At 31.3% G+C, this 6,410-nt stretch overlaps 1 long non-coding RNA gene across 2 annotated transcripts; it reads right to left on the reverse strand.

The window, feature by feature from the left end:
• Positions 1-4,923: 4,923 nt before the first annotated feature.
• Positions 4,924-6,169, reverse strand: LOC145315300 (uncharacterized). Of its 2 annotated transcripts, XR_013878019.1 has the most exons (5): positions 6,083-6,169; positions 5,750-5,866; positions 5,577-5,643; positions 5,232-5,435; positions 4,924-5,032 (listed from the first exon to the last, which is right to left on the reverse strand). It is a non-coding gene; the product is annotated as an uncharacterized LOC145315300 (long non-coding RNA). The 2 variants fall into 2 exon arrangements; XR_013878018.1 differs by lacking the exon at positions 4,924-5,032 and having other exon boundaries at positions 5,039-5,435.
• Positions 6,170-6,410: the final 241 nt, after the last annotated feature.

Raw genomic sequence — 6,410 nt, forward strand, 5'->3', positions numbered from 1 at the left:
ATAATTTCTTCTTCTATAATATGAATTCTAATTTTTATTTTATTATTTGTGGAAAATTGTCTATAAGACGATCATTATAATATTTTTCAATATGGCCCAGAACCGATTCTAATCCAGCGGATTTCAATCGGCTTTGAAGACATACTGGAATAGTTATTTCTCGCATCGTATTATAAACAGCTTTCCGCGGATATAGAATGTACAATTATAAGATTAAAACCAGTTTTTTTAGCCCCGAGGTGCCGAAGGCACGGGTTAAAAAAACTGGTTTTAATTTTATGATTGTACATTTTTATATTCGTAGAAAGCTGGATGATATAATACGATGCTAGACATAGTTTTTTCGTATGGATAAAAACTGGTTTCTATCCACCGGATTCGAATGAATACGAGAATAGTTATTTCTCGCATTGTATTATAAACAGCTTTCCGCGGATATAGAATGTACAATTATAAGATTAAAACCAGTTTTTTTAGCCCCGAGGTGCCGAAGGCTAGACATAAATTTTATTTATGGATAAGAACCGGTTCCCATCCACCGGATTCGAATGAATACGAGAATATTAATTATTGAACTTTTTATGGTCATGATTGTGTTTAATAAAAAAAAACTAACTTATGGATACACTAGAGGCGTAGAGCAGGGGGCGCTTCCCTGAATTATGAAATAAAATATATTGAAGGGTAATGAATATTAAATGCTCATGAATTCTACTTTTCCTTAGGCCAGAGAAATCTTATACAGTGTTTATATAATCCAATTAAGATCCCAGTATTTACTAAACCAAATAGGCTCTCCATTATTCATAGTTTCCAGAATGGTTTTAATCTATTTTATTTTTAAAATAAAGCTATAGGGCTATATTTTTGCTATATTGGTCCTCCACCCCCTCTACATAGAGGCTATTTGTATGATAATTCAAAATGTAAATCGTAAGTTAAAAGTTTAAATAAATCTAACATTATTTAAAATTAATGATCATACCTTATTTTTATCCTTTTTCTTAATGGTATTGATTTTCAAAAATTTCGCTATTTATTGAACAAAAAATATTTTTCTTTTTGTAAGGACGTCTATCTATGAATTTGACAGATAAATTAAGTTGTCTTAGTTATGTCTTACTGATAACTGATTGCTACAGATCAATATGTATATCTTTCTATCTATCTATTATTCTATTTATCTTTCTATCATACATATCTTTGAACTATCAATCTATCCTTTTTTATCTATTAATCTATTTATTTTTATATTTGTCCATTTATCCATCTAATTAACTATTATATACTTGTTTGTTTTTCTATTTAATTCACATTTTTTTTAATAATAAAGGTATGCAAAGGCAATTTTCCACAAATAATAAAATAAAAATCATTACCAGTTTTGTTGTCTCAAGCCAACAAACCTTATTATAAAAAAATGTTTGAAACGCAAAGAAAAACATTCATGGACTAAATTCATTGCAGTAATAGTTATTTCTCGTATCGTATTATAAACGGCTTTCCGCGGATATAGAATGTACAATTATAAGATTAAAACTAGTTTTTTTAGCCCCGTGGTGCCGAAGGCACCGGCTAAAAAAACTAGTTTTAATCTTATGATTGTACATTTCTATATTCGTAGAAAACTGGATATAATACGATGCTAGACATAGTTTTTTCGTATTCATGAGAACCGGTTCCTATCCACCGGATTCAAATGAATACGAGAAAACATTTTATCATAAAGCAATGATAGTTCTTGCATTGTTTATCAAGTTTAATATCTTAGTTTTTAGAGTCATCAGAAAAAAGTTTTGACTATTAAATAAATTATATTTTAGACGACAGACAAAAGTAATTATTCTATTTCCTATTCATGATAAAGAGAGAGAGAGAGAGAGAGAGGGAGGGGGGGATTCTCTAAAAATATTAGGCATCTAGGGGCTCTTTCACATTATAATACTTTTTGTAGGTCCATTATAGATTTTTTCAGGTCTAAAATCATGTTTACTGTACTCTATAAAAACTCTATAGTGTTAAATCAGCAATGATAATTCTTGCTTGGTAATGCAATATCAATTTCAGATACAGATTTAAAATCATGTACAATGCATTCATTTATCATTTACCAAAGCCTCATAGCTGTAATGTAATTGAGGTGTGGGGGAGGGGGGTGGAGGTGTTGAAGATTGAACTAAATAGAGCGGTTATTTTTTGTTAGTAAATTTTATCAAAAATATACATTATCCCCCCCCCCATTTGAACGCCCCTGTTTGCCAATTATACCTGCAATTCATTGCAATGCATATCTGCAAAAAAATAAGGGTATTCTAAAAACCAAATGGTGAATTATTTTCTCCAAGATTACATTTAACTATAATAGTAGTCTAAAAGATGTATAGGGATTTCAGGAATTAAATATTAAAAATAAAAATTAAATATTTTAAAAAGGCAGCTTGAAATTCAACTATTCTTAAAGAAAACCAACACAGACAAAAGATTGCACAAAAGCGAAAGCTTAATTCACTTTAAAAAAGGGATTTAATTTCTTTTGTTAACAAAATGAAAATTTCAAAATTATAAGGAAAAAAAGAGGTTCATAACCCCTCCCCATTTTCGTTGTAATTTTTAATGCCCTATCCTTTCAGATACTGAAGATGCATTACGAGATTGATAGATAACATCATTACACTTAGATGTTCATATAATACGGCTAAAAATTAAATAACTACCTGGCACAATGAAAACGTTCTACTATTTGTAATTGTCAACAAATTGACGAACTGACGTAGAAGCATAATATACCACTTCCAACCTCTGAATCTGTACTTATTGTCGAAATATATAACATTTATCAATTATCTATTTTGCTGTTGTTTTGTGTGTACGTTTCTTGTGGGTGCTAAAAGAATCTGCATTTATCTCGTTGTTAGGGTTCAAAAATGCAAAAACAGAGAAAAAGATTATTGAAAAAAAAGATAGGCTACGACAAAGCATTAATTTGAAAAAATAACAATAAACTAAAGATTAAAAAAGCAAAATTCAGATGAGATCTTCAGTAAATTATTTTTTTTCAATATTGAATGATATAATTTTAAAAATTCTCCCCCCCCCCCTTGGACGTCTATGCTGTCTTTGATACTTTAATGTCAGGTATAACAGCCATGGATAACTATACGGGGTAGCGTCTCCTTTTCTGTCCAAAAAATCGGGGTAAAAGACAGGGTAACGCCCAACATATAACCAACCTGTTAATTACACGACCATTGTCTAGAAGTCCTAACAAGTCCCGGCTTAGTAGTGAATTACGCCAAGGCATATACCCTCACCTTACTGCCACGCGCCTGACACAGCAGTAGTAAAGAGTAAGAAGTCAAGTAAGAGTAAAGTTTTTAATTTTTTTGGAACTTTTGTTTACAACAGACATTTTATGAACCTTTAACTCAATCCTTGCAATAAAGAGCGGTATTTGTTGCCATTAAAGAATTGATAGATAGTGTTGAATAGGACTAATTTTTATAAACAATGGGGTTATAACTAACTAATCAACATGCATAAAAGCAGCTATTTAAAATGCAAGCATCGGCAAAATGCGTGGTATTTTCTAGGGCTTAGCATCCGCGCGTCAGCCGCTTGTAAGCTTCAAGGAAATCAACATTTATAATTCAAATATCAGCTTGAAGTCTAAACCTGACCTAAAAATGGCAATCCCTCTTTTAATATTTTCAATGTGTCCAAACTGATATATATTTGAGACTTTCCCGGCTGACGCGCGGCTGCCGAGGCCAAGTAAATTCATAGAAGATAATCATGTCCATAATAATCTTGAAATTACAAGCCAACGTCATCATATAATTATTACAAGAAATATAACCATATTTTAAACAAGGATGACAACATCCATAAGTAGCAAAGCTCAAAAATTATAAATGGATATCGGTAAAAATTTACTATACAGCAGTGTCAAACAATAATCATTAATCCTGATAAAATAGGCAAATCACGAAGCCTTTAAAATCACGCAACCTTTGAATCACGAAAACGTAAAATCTAGGAATCGATCTAGCACCGCAATTAATAGACAAATCTTAAAGAAACTCGATGGAAATATGTAGAATATAAGCATATTCAATCCCTGATAATTTCAGCCGTCAATCCTGAATAGGAATAGAGAAAATTACAAAAACCTAAAAATCTAGGAATCGATCTAGCACCCCAATTAATAAACAAATTTTAATGAAACTTGGTGAAAATACTCTAAAAGTTTCAACCTTTTATCTTGACTAGGAATTGAGAAAATCATAAAAACTTGAAAATCTAGGAATCGATCTAGCACCCCAAGTAACAGATAGATGGACAAAACAATGTATAGATTAGATGGGCATAGGTAATGGTAATCTTCACTAGAATATCTTGAAAAATCCGAGAAAATCACGTTTCCCCCATATCGTTACGGACGGACTGACGGACAAATTTAATTAGAGAGTAGCTTCGCTAAAAACTATGATTTAAAATCTTAAAGAAACGGTGTATAATTTTTATATTTTTGAATTATTTGCTTTAAAAATGTGTTTGCAAAATTTGTTTGATATTTGCTTCATGAATTTACTTTAAGCCCTGTTGACAAATAATGTTTTATGGCTGTCAATGTTTGAAAAGTTTCAGTAAACTACCTACTTAAATATAATTTTACAGGGTGTTTTTTATTTTCAAATGAGTAAAATAAAGTAGATGAAATGTTTGGTGTACTTTTAAATATGCAAAACAAAACCTCAAAATATTCTATTAACACTTTAATATCAGCTAGCGGCTTCGCAATTTGCAGTTACCGAGATCTTAAGCTTCAGACAGATGGACAGACAGACGGAGAGACTCGTTGTACTTTGTATTATAGAATGTTTTTTTTTACCCTGTTTCACTGTACTACAGCCCACTAGTTAGAGATGTAGCAGTGCGGCAGGTGTCCCCGAATGAACAACTGCCAGTAAAACAATCAATGAAGCTTTCAATACTCGTTTATTCAGGTAGAATACAGCGGTTTTAAAACAACCTAAAATAAAATCACAGAATTAGGTTGTTATAAATGAACTACAAATAAAACAATAAAGTATAATACAGAATTAAAATACTAAAATTTGCATTGCTTTGTCAGTTTCTTTATAAAGTCTTTTTAGATTTCGGGCTTTTCAGAATAGTGCATTTCATTAAAACAATCCAATGGTTCATTAGTCAAAGAATATAAAACTTACTTCTTGAATCCAGCTCTTTCCACTTAATATTTTCCAGAACTACAGGCTTATCAGATCAGCTCATCAACATATACAACAGCAAATATCCACGGCAGTACTCAACACAGAACAATTCCACGGCAATCAAGGACTTAATGCTTCAGACCACAGGCCAGATTTGGGGATAAATCCATATGAATCGGTGTTACAGTGGCAGAAGTCAGTCTAAAAACATCAATCATATATTTTATGTTAGAAGGAGCTCCATTTATTGAATAATCAAGGGTAACTCTGTGTTTTTTAGCTTTGACATTGAGACTTTCTAGTTAATTTGAAGGAATTAATATAAAGGTGAGTATTTTGTACCTTAATTTTAGCGAAGGATCTCCTTTTTCGCTATTGGTTCCAAGTTCTTCGTTCCACTTGGTGAATCCTGTAACGAAAACCCATAATTAGATGATATTTGGATAGGCAGCAATCTACACTATAACTTTGATTCCAAATTTCATTAGGTAGTTATTCAATCAACAACATTTTACCTATGGTTCTTCGCGCTAAAGCTTTCCCTCTGATCCGTCACGAGGGGCGCAAACAAAATTCTCCACTAGAGATAAAGAGGGCAGATTCACTCTCCACAGGCTCAGCTAATTCCAGGCCTTAATAATATCATATTAAGCCCAAACTTTTAATGGACTAAAATGCTTTTAAAGTTTAACTTGGAGGCCGTTAACGGTACTCATTTATTGGTCTTTTACAATTAAATAGGAACAGTGTATTCAATGGATTCATATCTTCAACTTTGGTTTAAATAAAATCTTTGCATATGCGGCTTCGTTGGGTGAATGAATTGACTATGTTAATATTTGTTTTACCTTGTATCTCAGCAGAGACAGTTTTATGTTACATTTTGAGAACTTTTTATCACTCGTTAGCACTTTCTGAAATGGATTAGCCCATATTATTTGATGTAGATACAGGTTTCTATCACTTTACATATAAATATACATAATACATTCCATCGATAACTATTTAAATGAAATTTTGCTTAAAAGAAACAAAATAAGTTGCTAAAAACTATTAAAATTGAAAGTAAAAAGCTCAAATTAAGTTTATATGCTTTGAATTGATTTAAATGTATATTTTGTACTAAAAAATAACAATTTTCTTTAAACTTTTAGGTAGACAATTTTCCCTTGCTTT

This window comes from Acartia tonsa, chromosome 3 (genome assembly GCF_053477335.1).
Source record: "Acartia tonsa isolate MP-2025a chromosome 3, ASM5347733v1, whole genome shotgun sequence".
Lineage (NCBI taxonomy): Eukaryota > Metazoa > Arthropoda > Copepoda > Calanoida > Acartiidae > Acartia > Acartia tonsa.